This window comes from Pan troglodytes, chromosome 3 (genome assembly GCF_028858775.2).
Source record: "Pan troglodytes isolate AG18354 chromosome 3, NHGRI_mPanTro3-v2.0_pri, whole genome shotgun sequence".
Classification (NCBI taxonomy): Eukaryota; Metazoa; Chordata; class Mammalia; order Primates; family Hominidae; genus Pan; species Pan troglodytes.
The window spans coordinates 102343965-102362677 of record NC_072401.2 but is presented as its reverse complement, the minus strand read 5'-3'; positions in this window follow the sequence as shown (position 1 = coordinate 102362677).

Genomic DNA, 18713 nt, shown 5'->3' with positions numbered 1-18713 from the left:
ATTTACTTTGGAGAACATATCTTCTGCAAGACATCTGTCCTTTAATGACTCACAAATTATAGTTGTATGTATATTTTATCATTAAAAGAATCTAGTAAATACTATAAGCTGAGCATGGTAGAAACGTTTGAGCCTTGACCAACTGTATAACAAACCTCCCATGCTGCGTAACTTGTTCCAATACCTGTTTTCTAAAATCTTTAACAAAGCTTCTCTGCATTTTCAAATAGTATTTGCTAGCAGAAGAATGAATGTTGATTGCCAATATTAATTTATTTTTGTTGTTTTCGTCATTTTGGCCACAGCAAAAAGATCTTTCTCAGTGGTATGTAGATTTTTGTGCTTTGATGATAAGCAAGGAATCTCAAAAGACGTATTTAAAAATGTAACATTATGGTGAGTGGATATTTACAAATTACTGGATTAAGATGCATGATTTTAAAGATTGCAAAAAATTGTCAAGATGTGTTTCATGTTAGAAAAGTTTGCAATATTAGCGTTAACTTTAATCAACTGTTTCTTTGCAAGAATCTTTTTTTTGGAGGGGGGCTTGGTCTCTTTTTAACTTTTATTTTAGATTTGGATGTACATGTGAAGGTTTGTTACATAGGTAAACTCATGTCACTGGGGTTTGTTGTACAGATTATTTATTACCTAGGTATTAAGCCCTGTACCCAATAGTTATCTTTTTAAAGCACTCATCTATTGTGCAAGGGTTAGTTTTGTTTAAACTAGGCAGGATCTGTAAATACACCTGTCTGAGCACTTGCTATGGAACATATGAGAGCACTACAGTAAACCCTCCATCTCTGGCTCTACCACTCTCCAGTCTGTTCTCTGGACTGAGTGAGGAGGTGCTGTTACTAATACTAAATATACTACATATTATTTTCAAAAGAAAATCTTGATACTTTCTTTTTATATTTCCAGCATTACTCTGTACACACACATTTGTTGTGTACACATCACTTTTGAGACTACTTTTATATAGCAGTCTTTGATGATATGAAAATCAACAGAATAAAAATCAGGATTTCTGACTTTTGGAATGAATAAATGCATTGTAAACGTTCAAGTATAGACAAAGATTTCACTGTGACTATTAAAATAGATTGTTGAGATAATGAAGGGCAATTTGTGGAATTTGTAGTGGACAATAGGATTATAAATATTTCTTGAAGCTACCTGGTTTTCACTCAGCTTCATTCATTTCGGTCCAAGATAATATACTCGAAACATTTCATATTTAGAGAATATAGGGAAAGTCGGAAAAAATGCTGAGCTCTTTATAGATTACCTCTACTCAAAAAAATCACTTAATTAAAACAATCTTTATTTGCACCCAAATAACTAAAAAGCAGTAGTGCTTTAAAATGTCAGAATACTTCCCATGGGAGACTACTAAACTTGTTTTGATAAGGGTCTAATAAGGGTTAAACAATAATGAAATAGATTGGGAGGAGGAATCTTCATTCTATATCTACTAAAAGATTAGGATCTTTGTTTTGGTTAGCACTGATTGTCAGGAATTTCATCAAATACAATATTCAGCTCCTTCTTGGTGATTGGAGACTGTATATCAGAAGGAGTAATGCAATCTTAAAATGGTGGACAAATACAAAATATTGCATGAAATGTGAGAACCTGTATACAAAGGTTTTTGCCTTAACTGTTTATAGCAGAATTTCAGTTTGATTTGCTTATATATTAAGTAATTTTTGCATAAAATAGAGCCTTCAAGCAAAAAGTGAGAAATCCAATATGGTGGTCTTTTTTAGATATACCAGGGTCAGCTAACCCAAGGCATCCCTAGTATATCTTCTTGATTAAGAGGGAAGCTCATGGACTTGGACATTGTGATGAATACTTAGATAAAGACTAAAAATTCACATTATAATATTGCTGCATTCCCAAGACTCTAATTGAGCATGCTTTTGAAAAATCCATGGTGAATGGTTCGATGAATTAATTGAAAGAGATCCAAGAATTAGTTTGAGAGTCGGATGCAAAAAGCTCTAATATGTGAATGCTTTTCTTTGCCACCCAAATCCCTATTTAAGACTAAAGGATTTTCCTCCAGCTGCTGGGAAGCCAGTTGACACCTCTCAACCATTAGTCTTCTCTGGGAATTATCTCACTAAAGAGAGCCACTTTATACAGATTTAAACCCTCCTTCTGAGGTAGCACACATCCTAAACTGTGCCAATGTGCCAGTTCTTGTTGTGTGAGATCTTGTTGTGAATGCATCACTGTTCATCTCCCCCAGCCTCCTTCCCTACTACTAATTGTGTTGATTCTGAGAGTGTTCCCTAATAATTTTCATGGTCACTAATCTCCATCTTGTATTGGGCTTCCTGGAGGACCCAGCTGGGGACACAAGGCCAACTATCTGTCCTTAAGTACAAAGTGGTGCAGTGAAAAAAGTACTGAACTTAGAATGTCTTTTGAAGCCCTATATTTACATCTTGGTTTTAGCATAAGCTGGTGGCATGATCTTGGGCAACTTATTTCATATATCTGATTATTCATTTCTTCATTTGTGAAATGGGGGTTATTATATTAATATCAAGACACTATGAAAATAACTATGATAGTGGATGTGAAATTTCCTAGAGAAATGCCTGGAGAACAGTAAGTGCTCACAAAAGCCTGGAAAAAACTGTAAAGAAGACATTAGTGTTCTTTGAAAATTGCCCCTCTGAAAAATACCTAAACATCAGGAAGGGAGTAGGTTGTCCAGAAGTTTTGCACTGTCCTATAGAGGCATTATGTCACATTATATGGTAGTAGGTATTATTAGTCTTAGTGGAGGAAGGAAAGTCAGGACAGGGGATCAGAAACACTGGTGGAGAGAAAAGCAATCTATTTCCGGCATGGCTTTAACAGTCATGATGATTCCTTTGTGTTGGCTTTTAAATCAGATTACATATTTATTAAAGACGAAGAACCTGTCATCTTCCTCCTTCTTTTTTCCCCCTATTTCCAAGTAGTGGTTAGTGTAGTGACTTGAAAAGAGTAGCTGCTCAATAAATACTTTTTACGTGATGAATTACAACTCTTTCAATGGAAGCAAAGAATTTCCTAGGAAGATGCATAAAACAGCATAATCCACTTCTCATTTTTTTTCCTCAGAGAAAATCTAAATCTGAATTTCCTTGAACTTGTTTTGGAAAAGAAAATAAGAATACATATTATGAGTAGTTCATAGAGTTCATAATTTCATGATAGATGATGTTATTGTAAAATGTCTTATGAGAAAAATATTTAAGAAACATAACTCCACAGCAGTTAGAAACATCTAGATAGGAAACACATTAGCTGCCCCCTTTATCATCATAAGATGACAACAAAGTTACAATAAACAAATGTCTGAAAGTTTAGCCCCATCGTCTGTTTTCTTATTTTCCATCTTCTCCTGTTCTTTAGGAGTATGGTAAGTAAATACTATGATATCTGAATGTGTGTGTGTGTGTGTGTGTGTGTGTGTGTGTGTGTGTGTGTGAATTTTTCCCTGAAGAAACACATTCATTTTTTACTTATCTTGTTTCCTTCTTAAACAGAATGTAGGCTGGGCACAGTGGCTCATACCTGTAATCCCAACACTTTGAGAGGCCAAGGCAAGAGGATCTTTTGAGCCCAGGGATTTGTGACCACCCTGGACAATATAACAAGACCCCGTCTCTAAAAAAATTTCAAAAAATTAGCCGGGAATGCTGGCATACACCTGTAGTCCTAGATACTCAGGAGGATGAGGCAGGAGGATTGCCCGAGCCCAGGAGGTCGAGGCTGCAGTGAGCTATGATTGTACTACTACACTCCAACCTAGGCAACAGAGTAAAACCCTGTCTCAAAAAACCAAACCAAAACAAATCCCCAGAATATAGATGTGTTTTTCGTTGGTGAGTTTCTCATTCTTGTGGGAGAAAATATGATAGGATGGAAAGAAGTTGAGTTTTCAAGTTAGATAGACCTGGGTTTCCTTGTCTCTGACTTGAATGAGCCATAAAACCATAAAGAGGACATTTAACCCCTATAAGTTTCACTTTCCTTTTCTGTATAAAAGACGTAATGCCTCACAGAGTTGTGGCGAAATTAAATAAATTTATTGATGTGAACCACTCGGCACAAAGTAGATAATCCCTTTGATCATATAATCATCTTTAAATTCCACAAAACCAGATGCTTTTGAGTCAATGACAGCATTTGTAGAAGAAGCTGGTCTTTTTTCCAGAGAAGTATCTTCAGTTACATCGCCAGCCACAAAATCATTTCTGCAGACATTTTTATGTAGCACTCTTCTTTGCATCTGTCCTTAACAAATCATTTTGACCTCCACTCCCAAATTATACTCGATGATTCCCAGCCCCAGGGGCATTATACTTCCTGGATATAATTGTTCACCTTGACTGGTTAAAGTATCTCCTTTCCACTTCAATACTCATATCTACTGACTGATGTTTCTAGGGTTGACTCTAAGCAATTTTCGTCAAAAGAGGTTCAATAGGAATAGTTACCATTTATTTATAACTTATTTTGTGCAAACAGTGGTATTTTATTCAATATTTTCAACAATGTTATGATACAGTTTTTAAAAATCCCATGCTGCTGATAAAACTGTGGTTTAGTGAGTTTGGGTTACATGCCCAATGTCACACAATATGTTCACATCGAAGCACGTGTTAAATCTGCATCTTGCTGGTGTCAAAACTATGGCAGTTCCCATTGGGCCAGACTGCTTCTTCTCCTTTCAGGCCTCCTTAATTCTGATGATGAGTAAGATGTTGAACACTTCTTGTGCCTCTGTGTCCTCATTTTTAAGTGGATATACAAGATCAAGTGTTCTATCTTTACAGGATATGGTGAATGTCAATATAGGAATAAATGTTTTATAGAAAATAAGCTGGAGGTCCTTAAACCTAAGACCTATTAATGCAAAGAGAGGACAGAAATGGTTTTTGAATGTCATTTTTTGTATGATGACATTGCCTGTGGTTGACAACAGATCTGATAATCAATCTGTTCTTAACTTTTCTGTTCATAATTACCATCTTATTCTAAGCACTTTGATGGAGAAAGGCTGGTTAATAATTGCTAGCCAATTTATGGGCTCTTATAACAGGTGGCTGCACAACATGCTTACATGGCCTCAGAAAGGGGCCAGCTCCCTGTCAAAAGCAATGGGCTCACTTTTCTTCAGTAATAATGGAACTGAATATGCTCAGTTTAATTGGTACTAAGTGCAGAGAGGCCTGGTGATTTTCTTTGTTTGGAAAAGGTAAGACTTTGCACAGTACCATAAAGCAACTGCAATGCAACATGAAACAGGAGTGCTGTACTCTCAATTGCTGTTTATGAACTCTGTTTTCAATAACCAAATCAACTCCAAAGTTTACTTTTCCAACTAGCTTTTTACTTAAAAAAGTACATAAAGTTATTATGCACTATTTTCATGGTGTTTTTCTAAGCAGGGGCTCTTATTTGTCTATATGGAACACAAAAAGGAGCAGGAGAAATGAATACTGTGCAATAGTCATGATTTCTAAAAGAGATGCAGTGTTCCATTACAGTCCCAGGGCCAGTTTGGCTGGGGTATTAGCCAAGTTATGAAAAGCTAGGATTAGGATGGGCTATACTATCTCAGGCAATCTGCCCAGGAGACAGTCAAAATCTCTAAGGAAGAGCTGTAAAGCTAACTTCAGTGAGATCAATTACAGACACCAAGTCTAAATTGTCAGAGGTGGGATCAAACACATGCTTCCAAGAGTTTAGGGTCAAATGGGATGGAGTAAGATTAAGAACAGGTTAGAAACGGAGAGAAGGGTCCAGGGAAAAGTTCAAAAATACCCTTGGAATGTTCCTATACATATTTACCTATTCCTCAGTCTGTGCATAGCATATGAGATGTCAGTCTGGCTGAAAGAAAATCAGAATGCATATATTGCTCATATTTTTTATCTTGAAAAAACTATATATAAGCAGCTTCTTGTAAGATATAGCTGAAAGAATATGTGTACACTTTCTTTCTTTCTTTCTTTCTTTTTTTTTTGAGACGGAGTCTCGCTCTGTCGCCCAGGCTGGAGTGCAGTGGTGCGATTTTGGCTCACTGCAAGCTCCGCCTCCCAGGTTCACGCCATTCTTCTGCCTCAGCTTCCGGAGTAGCTGGGCCTACAGGCGCCCACCATCACGCCCGGCTAATTTTTTTGTATTTTTAGTAGAGACGGGGTTTCACCATGTTAGCCAGGATGGTCTGGGTCTCCTGACCTCGTGATCAGCCCGCCTAGGCCTCCCAAAGTGCTAGGATTACAGGCGTGAGCCACCGCACCCGGCCGAACATGTGTACACTTTCTATAAGGACCCTTTAAGTGCAAACGTAACCACAGCCTTTGATTCCCCCTGTGTTGCTGCTGCATAATGTTAGGCACAGAACAGTTACCCAACAAGTATCCCCTATGGACTAAACGCATCTTCAGGTTAAGTAAAGCCACTTTGAAATAGGTCTAGCAGCAAAAGATACATATATTTATATTTAGAATCTATACCTTAAAAGCATTGTACTAAGAGATAGAAAAAAATGCTTAATCTTCAAAGATTAATTTTTAACAGTAAGTCACTGGAGAAGCTCTAGATGGATGATTTTACTGACTAATGCAATGCACCTTCTAAATGCTTAATTTATACCTGTCACTGCATTGTTAGGAAGACTCAAAGTCAAGTGAAATTGGCTCTATCCACCATATATTTGTTCTACTCTAATATATTGTCAAGGTTGATTATTTAATGTAGGAAATACCCTTGGAGAGAGAAAATATTGGTAAGATAACTACTAAATATAAAACAAGCCAGTTGAACTGTATCCTAAGTTGTTTATGGACAAGTGGAAAATAAACTTTGGTTAGTCACTCTTCAAAGAGAAACAAGCAGACTGAAGGGTGGTTCTTGAGATCCAAAATACTCAAAGCTATGAATGAATTGTTAATTAAAACAATTTAATATGTTTTTGTACCTGTGGTCGCTAATTAGCAATAATATTTCATTGGCCACTGAAAGTTTTTCTCTTATTCCTTTTCATATATATCCCATTCTAGGTTACTGAAACTATATAAGTCAACATGTTGACACTACCTTATAGTGATGATTTTGAAAGTAATCTACATTTCCCCTTTTATTATTTTTGGATCTCCCCAGTTCTCTTCAGTGAACAAGCATTACTATTGTAACCAGAACAAAAATACGTGCCATAAAAATATTACTTTGCAAGGGAAATGAGATTTTATGTGGATTTACTGCCATAGGTGTATCCTTTTGCAACACACCTCTTCCTACTAAATATGAGAGAATATAAGCAAGTAACATGAGTGGAGTTGGGCTAGAGGGAACTATAAGAAACAGCATTTCAAAATGGTCTGCTGAGGAAGGAGCTTGTGTTTTTAGAGTTGGTCAGACAAGGAGTATGTTTATCCCACATAGTGAAAGGGATTTTCTGCATTTGTGGGAGTAGAAAATTACTAGCAATTCTTTTGAGTCTACAATTGAAAGAGTTAGAGACATACAAAAATATTTATATATTTTAGAAGTCCAAAAAGTTTGGCATTTATCTCATATGTGGCATAGCTAGATGGCTCTTGTAGACAAAACATCTATATTTTGGCAGTTATCTCTACAGGCCGGCCTCTAGGAAATCTGAGGAGTGGAAGAGTGGGTTCTTTCTTGACTGTGCTTTGTGTGTGTATGCATGAGTGTGTGTGTAAGAGACAGTGGGAGCCATGTATGTAGTGTTCTGGTTGAGAGTGCTGGCTCTGGAGTCAGAATACCTGGTTTGACCTCGGGCAAATTACACAACTTTTGTTTAAGTTTCAGTTTTCTCATTTGTAGAACAGGAAAAACTATAGTTCCTTCTTCATAGAATTATTCAGAGGATTAAATGAAATATAGCATGTCAAACTTTTATACAGTATCTGGCACATAATTTCTCAATTATTATCATCATTGTTATTAAATGAAGATATTTATGAATAAAAAACACAATGAGTCCACTATTGATCACAGGCTGTACTGAAAGGAAACTATAATAACAGGAAATAAGTAACTGGAAGGGAATACTTTATATTTTGTATTACTTTCCTTTTACATTATGCATGTTTAAGTGTTATTCTTTTTCTAACTTATTGACCACTGATATTTAACATTTCTCATTTTCTAATAATTTAAAAATATAAATTCCCCATTAAATGTACCTTAGGCCTTATTCTAAAAGTTTTTCTATGTTGCATTTTGAAGTGTATTTAATTTAAAATACTTTGTAATATCCATTGTGATTTCTTCTTTGCATCATGTTATTTACAAGTATATTACTTTTTGCCTTAAAGTCTACTTTATTTAATATATCTTCAGAGAAAAAGACAATTGGTATGACAAAACATTTAATTAACAAGGAAATCAATAGAATTTTCAATTTAATTCCAATTTCAAACAAAGGCAATAAAATTATAATACAGAAAAGAAAGAATTAACAGAACCATGAGAGGAGATAGACAAAGCTAAAATCATACTGGAAGATTTTATCACTATATTTCCAATTTGTTCTATCTCATTAGTGATAGAACAAGAGAAAAAAGTCAAGAATATGCAGAATATTTTTTAAAGTATGACGAAATTGACTTAATTAACCTATGTAAAACACTATGCCCAACAGTTGTAGAATATGCATTTCTTTCAAACATACATAGAACATTAAACAAATTTTATTATATACTGAGCAATAAAGAAGCTCTCAAAAAATGTGATAGGATTAAAGCTATAAAATGGATGTTTCTGAATCACTATTGAACTAAGGTAGAGTTAATAATAAAAAGTTAATAAGCATAGTTAAAATTTGTGTTTGTTAATATAATCTCTGGAGATTCCATAGATCTGTTTATATTGTCTGTTGTTTCCACTGGATTTTGTTTATGATGTCTTTTCTTGTATGAATTATTTTTGAATATGTGCTGCACAGTGTATTGAAAACATAGAAATACTTTTTAGCCTATGTTAAAGTATCAGATTATCTTTGTTATGCTGTGTTAACAACCTCAATGTCAGTAGGTTAACATGCAAGGGGGACCAGATAATGCTCCAGTGTTGCTATATTTCACATGTTGATTTAATGATTCAGTTTGCTGTAATCTTATGATAGCTTCATATTAACAGTTGCTTCCACAATTGCCAAGATGGGGAAAAATTGTAAAATTGTATTATAAATACTTCTACCTGCAAATACACATATCACTTCTATTCTCATTTTATTAGCTAAAGCAAGGGGACAGGCAAATGCAATTGTTCCATGGGCCTAGAAAGGGAGGAAAACTGGTGGAGAGTAGTACTAATGTCTACTGCAGAGTACTCTTCTGGTTACCAGATGTTAGATGTTAGGTTCAGTCTCTTTTCTGCATGTCAAATACACACACTCTTAACTCAAAGGTCACTAACTTGAAATCCCCTCCAAACATATCATTGAGCTGAAAATCCAGGATTTTTTGGTGATGTATAGTAGTCTCTCCATTAGAGTGTGATGGATAGTAATATTTACATCAAATCTAGATGTGGATCTATTGATCCAGAGATCAATGAACTAAAAATATAAAGTTATCTTCTGCTCCAAACCAATATACAGTCGTGAAATGGGGATTGGATCATTACAAAAAACACTCTCATCTTGAAATAAAAAGAGTGGGAGACCTGCAGAAGTAACTGAGTCATAGTAATACTGAAGTCATCCTGAAAATACATTTCAACATGTCCCTATTTGGATAATTTTTTATTTAGACAATTTTGCTACCTGGGAAGCCTTCCCCAGTCCACTATTCTCTGTGGTCTCTGGCTGTTCCCTTTGAGAGTTTTTTCCCCATATTTTATCTTTCTTGGCCATATATATGGCTAGGAAGAGAAACCGGAGAATTGTGTACCAGTTTTAAATACTTCATTGCCTAGACAAGTCACATGGCTACTTCCAAACTTGAATGGATGGGGAAAAGCAAGTTTTTCCTGTGCATAAAAGATAATTAAAAATATGAGCGAGTAGCACTAATACTCTACCAAAGATTGTGTTCTCTTTTATTAAAGAGGATTTTCATTTGCCTCTGCAGCTTTCAGGTGTGCAAGCAACCTAGGGTCACTTTAATCTAGTTTCTGAAACTGAGATTTTCTGGGCTGCTCAGATGAGATAATATAGGGCTGCAGACTTTTCAAAAGTTGGTTCTCATGCAACACAGTCTGAGAGTGGGTTAGAAGGTTAGGGATGTAGAAAAAGAAACTGTATTAACTAACATGGAAGTGTAGGCTGTAAAATTAGTTTGGAAAGTGGGCCAGGGTATCAGCAAGGAGAAAGACATTGATGCCACACCAAAAGTTGCCATTTTCTCACTTTTCTATATAGAAGCCTCACTTTTTTTAGCCATGCCAGTGGGAGAGGATATGCATTAAGAGAAATGAAAAGTTGTAGCATCGAGAGTCCTTCCAGCCTCAGGATTTTCAGGTGCAATATAGACATCTAGTAAAATCTGAATTTCAGATAAACAACAAATAATTTTTACTATAAGAAGTATGTCCTTCGCAATATATAAGCTATATTTATGGTAAAAAGGCTTATCTGTTACTCAAATTTAACTGGGTGTCTTGTATTTTTATTAGCTGAATCTGGCATCTCTATCTAAGTGGGAAGATGTCTGGGGGAAAAGATGCTGAATTGGTTGGACTCATGGTTTGAACATTTGAGAGAGATGTTTAACATTAGAAAGATTATGCCCTTCTCGAAGTATGGAAAAATTTCAATTTGGCTGGAGCTTAGTTTGAATAGGAGAAGCCATAGTGACAAGACAAGAGTCAGGATGAAAAGGGACAAAATCCTATTGTAATTCCCTCCAGACTAAAGATTTGAATATTGTAATTACTCGAAAAATCACATGGGATAAGTGATAAATTGAGAGTTAAAGGAAGGCATTCAGGAATGAGTAGAAATAACTGAATAAGGATGGCTTACTTATTGATACAGTGTTCTTTGCTTAGGTATGATTTAAAATTATGGATCCATAATGTTTAAGTCAAAATGTTCCAGTTGTTATAACAACATTATAATACCTTATTATGTCACTTTTCAGCACATTGTTTAGAATATGACTACCTTATTTTAAACTACAGTTGCCAGGAGAACCAAGATGCTTCTCACATTTAGTTAATGCAGTGGTTGCTCAGACAAAACACAAAATCATTTGTAACTGCCATATAAATTTGTGACATGATGAAAAAGGTTATAAACCTAAATGGGTATTATTAAATTAAAACTCTGAGATATAATTATCTGAAATTTAAAAAGCTGGCTATGAGAAAAATTTCTGTGGGTTTGATTGATAGTTCCTAAACATTTTACTTCTCTCTAGAACTGCTCTGGCATCTTTTCTGCTTTTTGCCAGTTTCCCTCTGTGGCCTATGCCTGTCTGAGAGCACTTTTTTTTTTTTAATCGTTCCTTGCATTATAGCTAGTTGTATTCTAATTGTTTCTCAAACTTAATAAAATGAGGATCACTTTTAGAAGCAAAATTCTTTCTCTTCCCATATTAATATAAATTATTTTAATAAAAACATCACTTAAACATGTTCAGATGTGAATCAATATCTTAAAAAAGACAAATTTGTAAATTATAAACTCCTTAAAAATACTATATTTTAAAATTAGCATCATTAATTTAACAATGTAGATTATATTGTCTTGATGAAAATATTATATGCTTACTCAAGAGTTGAATTTAGTGAGGACTGCTAAGACAAGAGTCCTTTAAATTGCATGTTGCTCTACTGCTGTGGTAGCTATGGCAACTCATTTTCTCAGCTAGTTTTCTGTTTTCAAACTGCTGGGAACCACTTTTTTGTTTAGGGCATTGTGATCTCATTTGTACTTAGCTGGCACAAATTCATCATCATGAATTATGTTCAGTTCCATTTCTCCCATCCCTTTTCATAACAAAAAGCAGTAATCTTTGGTGATAACATGAATATAAGTTGGATGGTAAAATCACATGAATAACACCTAGTACAAAGTTGTCATGCAAACAATCTTGAAATAAAGACTATGTAAACTACAACAACCTTTCAAGACATAGAGAGTACAATATGACATAAATAGAAACAAAATGTTAAAAAGTGTGGGGATGAAGTTAGGGTGTAGACTTTTTATTAGTTTTCTTTTTATTTGTTTATGTAAACAGTGTTAAGTTGTTATCAGCTTAAAATAATGGGTTGTGATAGTGTTTGCAAGCTTCATGGTAACCTAAATAAAAAGAAAATACATTTGATCCCCCCCAAAAAAAAACAGCAAGAAATTAAATCCTACCATGAGAGAAAAGCATCTTCACTAAAAGGAAGACAGGAAGGAAGGAAAGAAGGAAGAGAAGACTTCAAAACCACCAGAAAACAAAAAACAAAATGACTGGAGTAAGTCCTTACTTATCAATAATAACATTGAATGTAAATGTAAATGGACTAAACTCTCTAAGCAAAAGACATAGACTGGCTGAATGGATTAAAAAAAAAAAAACAAGACTCAATGATCTGTTGCCTATGAGAAACTCTTCATCTGTAAAGAAACACAAACTGAAAACAAAGGGATGGAAAAGATATTCCATGGCAGTGAAGATCAAAAAAGAGCAGGAGTCACTGTACTTATATCAGACAAAATAGATTTAAGACAAAAACTATAAGAAGAGATAAAGTAAGTTAGTATACAATGATAAAGGGGTCAATTCAGCAAGAGGATATAATAGTAAATATATATGCACCCAACACTGGAGCACAGATATATAAAGCAAATATTATTAGAGCTAAAGAGAGAGATAGGGCCCAATACAATACTAGCTGTAGACTACAACACCCTACTTTCAGCATTGGACAGATCTCCCAGACAGAAAATCAACAAAGAAACAACAGACTTAATCTGCAATATAGACCAAATGGACCTAACAGATACTTATTGAACATTTGAACATTTCATCCAATGGCTGCAGGTTACAAATTCTTTTCCTCAGCACATGGATCATTGTCAAGGATAAATCATGTGTTAAGTCACAAAACAAGTCTTCAAACATTTAAAAATAGTGAAATAATATGAAGCATCTTCTCTGACCACAATGGAATAAAACTAGAAATCAATAACAAGAGGAATTTTGGAAACTATACCAACACATGGAAGTTAAACCATATGCTCCTGAATAACCAGTAGGTCAATGAAAAAATAAAGAAAGAATTGAATAAATTTATTGAAACAAATGATAATGGAAACACAGCATATCAAAACCTGTGGAATATAGCAAAAAAAGGACTAAGAGGGAAATTTAGAGCTATAAGTACCTACATCAAAAAAGAAGAAAAACTTCAAATGAACAACCTAACAATGCATCTTAAATAGCTAGAAAAGCAAGAGCAAACCAAACTCAAATATAGTAGAAGAAAAGAAATAATAAATATCAGAGCAGAGATAACTTAATTTGACATGAAAAAAACAATACAAAAGATCAATAAAATGAAGTTTGTTTTTCAGAAAGATAAACAAAATTGACAAACCTGTAGATGGACTAAGAAAAAAAGAGGGAAGACTCATCTAGACAAAATCAGAGATGAACATGGAGACATTATAACTGGTACTACAGAAATTCAAATGATTATTAGTGGCTACTATGAGCAACTAAATGCCAATAAATTAGAACATCTAGAAAAAATGGAGAAATTCCTAGACAAACACAACCTACCCATATTGAAACATGAAGAAACCCAAAACCTGTACAGACTAATAAAAAGTAGTCAGCTCAAAGCTGTAATGAAAAGTATTCTATCACAGAAAAGCCCAGGACCTGAGTGCTTCACTGCTGAATTCTACCAAACATTGAGAGAACTAATACCAATCCTATTCAAACCATTCTGAAAAATAGAGGAGGGGGAAACTCATTATATGAGGCCAGTATTACCTGAATACCAAAACCAGACAAAGGCACAGCAATAAACAGAAAACTATAGGCCAATATCACTGATGAATATTGATGCAAAAATCCTCAACAAAATACTAGCAAACAGAATTCAACAACACATTTAAAAGATCAGTCATCATGACCAAATGGAATTTATTCCAGGGATGCAAGGATGGTTCAATATATGCAAATCAATTAATGTATACATCATATCAATGGTATGAAGGACAAAAACGATATGATCTTTTTAATTGATGCCAAAAAGCATTTGATAAAATTCCACATCCCTTCATGATAAAAACCCTCAAAAAACTGGGGATAGATTATATCTCAACATAAAAAAAGCTATATATGACAGACAGACCCATAGGTAGTATCATACTGAATAGGAAAAATTGTAAAGCCTTTTTTATCTAAGATCTGGAACATGAAAAGGATGACTACTTTCAACCCTGTTATTCAACATAGTGCTGGAAGTCCTAGGTAGAGCAATCAGACAAGAGAAAGAAATTAAGAACATCCAAATTGTAAAGAAAGAGGTCAAATTATCTTTGCTGATAATGTGATCTTATATTTGGAAAAACCTGATGACCTAACCAAAAAACAATTAGAACTGATAAAAAAATTCAGTAAAGTTGCAGGATACAAAAATCAACATATAAAAATCAGTAGCATTTCTATATATTAACAGTGAACAAATCTGAAAAAATCAAGAAAGTAATCCCACTTACAATAACTACAAATAAAATACCTAGGAATTAACCAAAGAAGTGAAAAATCTCAACAATGAAAACTATAAAACATTAATGAAAGAAATTAAAGAGGACACAAAAAAAGTGGAAAGACATTCCGTGTTCATGCATTGGAAAAGTCAATATTGTTAAAATGTTCATACTACCCAAAGCAATTTACAGATTCAATGCAATCCCTATCAAAATACCAATTACATTTTTCACAGAAGTAGAAAAAAAAATCCTAAAACTGATATAGAACGACAAAATACCTCAAAATAGACAAAGCTATCCTAAGCAAAAAGAACAAAAGTGGAAGAATCACACTACCTGACTTTAAATTATAGTACAGAGCTATAATAACCAGAATGGCATGGTGCTGGCATAAAAACAGAATAGATCAATGGAGCAGAATAGAGAACCCAGAGACAAATCCATACATCTACAGTGAACTCATTTTTGACAAAGATTCCAAGAACATACACTGTGGAAATGACAGTCTCTGCAATAAATGGTTCTAGGAAAACTGGATATTTATATGCAAAAGAATGAAACTAGACCCCTGTCTCTCATCATACACAAAAATCAAAATGGATTAAAAACTTAAATCTAAGACTTCAAATGATGAAACCATTAAAAGAAAACACTGGGGAAAATCTTCAAAACATTGGACTAGGCAACATTTTCTTCAGTAATACCCTATAAACACAGGGAACCAACCAAAGAAAACATTGGTAAATAAGATCAAATCAAGTTAAAACTTTCTGCTCAGCAAAGGAAGAAATCAACAAAGTGAAGGGACAACTCACAGAATGGCAGAAAATATTTGAAAACTATCTATCTGACAAAGGATTTATAAACAGAATATATAAGCAACAACTCTATAGGAAAAAAGTTAATAATTCAATGAAAAATGGGTAAAAGATTTAAACAGACATTTCTCAAAAGATGACATAAAAGTGGCAAACAGGTGTATGAAAATGTGCGCAACATCATTGATCATCAGAGAGATGAATATCAAAACTACAATGAGATATCATCTCACCCCAGTTAAAATGGCTTTTATCAAAAAATCAGGTAATAACAAATGCTGCCAAAGATATGGAGAAAAGGGAATCCTTGTACACTGTTGATGGGAATGTAGATGACTATGACCACTATGGAGAACAGTTTGGAGGTTCCTCAATAAATTAAAAGTATAGCTACTATAAGACCCAACAATCTCACTGATAGGTATATACCCACAAGAAAGGAAATCAGTATCTCAAAGAGATATCTGCACTTCCATGTTTATTGCAGCCTATTCACAATAGCTATGATTTGGAAGCAACCTATGGATGAATGTATAAAGAAAATGGGGTAAATTCTCTCCATTGAGTTTTATTCAGCCGTAAAAAAAGTGAGATGCTGTTATATGCAACAACATGGATGGAAATGGAAGTCATTATGTTAAGGGAAATAATCTAGGCACAGAAAGGAAAATAGCACATGTTCTGACTTATCTATGGAAGCTAAAAATTAAAACAATTAACTCATAGAGTTGTAGAATAGAAGAATGATTACCAGAGGCTGGGAAGGGTATTTGGTGGGTGACGATTGGGTAGGAATAGAGAATGGTTAATGGGTAGCAAAACATTAAATGAATGAATAAGACTTCGAATTTGCTAGAACAACAGTGACTAAAGTAAAAAATAATGTAATTGTACATTTAAAAATAACTAAAAGTGTATAGTTGAATTGTTTGTAACACAAAGGATAAATGCTTGAGGTTATGGATACCCCGTTTAGCCTGATGTGATTATTATGCATTGCACATCTGTATCAAAATATCTCATGTAACACACAAATATATACACCTACTGTGTACCCACAAAAATTTAAAAAATAATAAAAATAAAGACTATATAGACCTGTTTAGTAAAGATGTTGCAATTTAAAAAACAACTGCCACTAGCCCTAAAGTAATTAAAGTTCTTCGGTCTTTAAATAGCCTCTCAATGAAGTGCATAAAATGAGAACATTCTCCATACACAATTAAAATGTTGCCTCTACTTTTGCTACTTTGAGGATCCTGAAGCAGACAGCAGTTTCTCCCTGAAACATTCCATTTTCCATTTTGGACTCCAAATTCTCAAAACCATTTCTCAGCATTTGGCCCACCTTATTTTTCTGTTTTATTCTTCAAGCTCATTATGATGTACATTAACTTCACTTCCTCATTTTATGTGGTGTTCTCCGGGCTTCACTCATTACCAACTCCTGTATGGAAAGGAGAATCTGGGCAAGTGTGAAAAAAATCATTCCCCATTTGAAGGGAGGAGGAGCAAAATACAAAATATTCAGGTACTAGTAATTTTTGCTTCTGTTGAAAACATCTTGAGTTTTAAACCTATACTTCCCCTTGGCCAGGTATTTAAACTCATTATATCCAATATGGAACTCATTATAGTCCATAGATCTGCTCAGATTCTAAATTCCCTGTTAGACCCAGACACCATGGGTGAGAGGCAGTCGCCACGACAGCTATGGTTTTGGATCCTGTTTTATCTCTGCTCCTAGTCCTGACCCCAATCTCGTATATACCCCAAGAAAAAGGTAGGTGTTTACCAAACTGATGAAAAAAACTAAGGGCTTTTGGAGTTGAGTCTCTAACAGACCAAAATTAATAAGAATAGCAGAATGAAAAGCTGTTAGGAGATGAAGATAATAATATTTGATTGTATACCATGAAATGATTGTATTTTCCCAAGTCTCTGCCTTTATGAGCATTCCATCCTTCCTGTGGTCTACCCAGAAGCGTTCCTGAGGGCCAATGTCAGGAATGCAATTATCACAGCTTTGCTTTCCCATTCACCTTGAGCTTATCTTATTCTCTAGCACAGTTTGCTCTATTTCTTCTCCTTTGTGTTGGCCCTTTTGGAACTCTTCCTCTACCCCCACCAAATATGCTTGTCCCAAGGTATCGAGACTATTTTTCTCAGTCCTAGCTCCCTAGCACTGTAAGCCAGCCCCATTTTCATGGCAAATCAAACCTGATATCCCCAGAACCCCTCTGGTTACTAGGGGAAAGTCCTAGTCTCTCTTATGACCATCTTAGCTCTTGAGATTCCAGCCCTGTTCTGAGATCTGCGGCCCCTGATTCTGGCTTGCCCAGCTTAGGCAATTCTATATTCAAATCAAACAGGCTCCAAAATAAACCATTATTTTCCCCTTTCAAATTTTGAAAGCCTAATGGCTTTCCATATCAATTTTTAATCTTGATTAATGATACTAACACACATTTAATCAAACAAGCTAGTGACTTTGATCTTTTTCTTTTCTTTCCCTTACAATCCACATTCAAAGCCACTTTTCTGCTTGCTGTCATAGCAAATCTCTTGCTTGAACCCACTCAGTCAGTCCTTTATTCCCATGTTTTCTTTGAAATTACACGCTTTCATCAGCTAGACATAGGTTATAGACCTTCCCTGGGATAAGTCTTAACCTTGGATAAAGGCAATTCACAGTGAGGGCCTGCTGAAGTAGGCCCTCAGCAGCCAATATTCTGAGAAGCTGGGTTTGGATGAGTAGGCCCTGAAGAATGGAGCTAAGAGAATCTCACAGAACTCACCTTATCTTTTTATCCTTTAGATTATGAGCTCTGCAAGATCAGGGAATGACAATTTTGTCAATTTTCTTCTCTGTTTTATCCTGAGTCTAGAATAGTGTCTGGCACATAGTTGAAAATAATCTAAAATCATTAAACCCCAACTATACTCCCCTTTAATTATCTTTCAAATTTGTATATATTTTCTATTTCTACTGTTGCCTTAGCACATATCCCATCATATATTGAAAAATTAATGCCAGAATTTTCTAACTAGTCTCCTTCTTTGGCTACTTTCTAACAAAACCATTTAATGTAAAAGTCATCTGTTAATCCTACAATATTGATCTTGTTAAAAGTGTTCTATGGCTTCCGATTACCTATAAGATGAAAGTGTGTATGTGA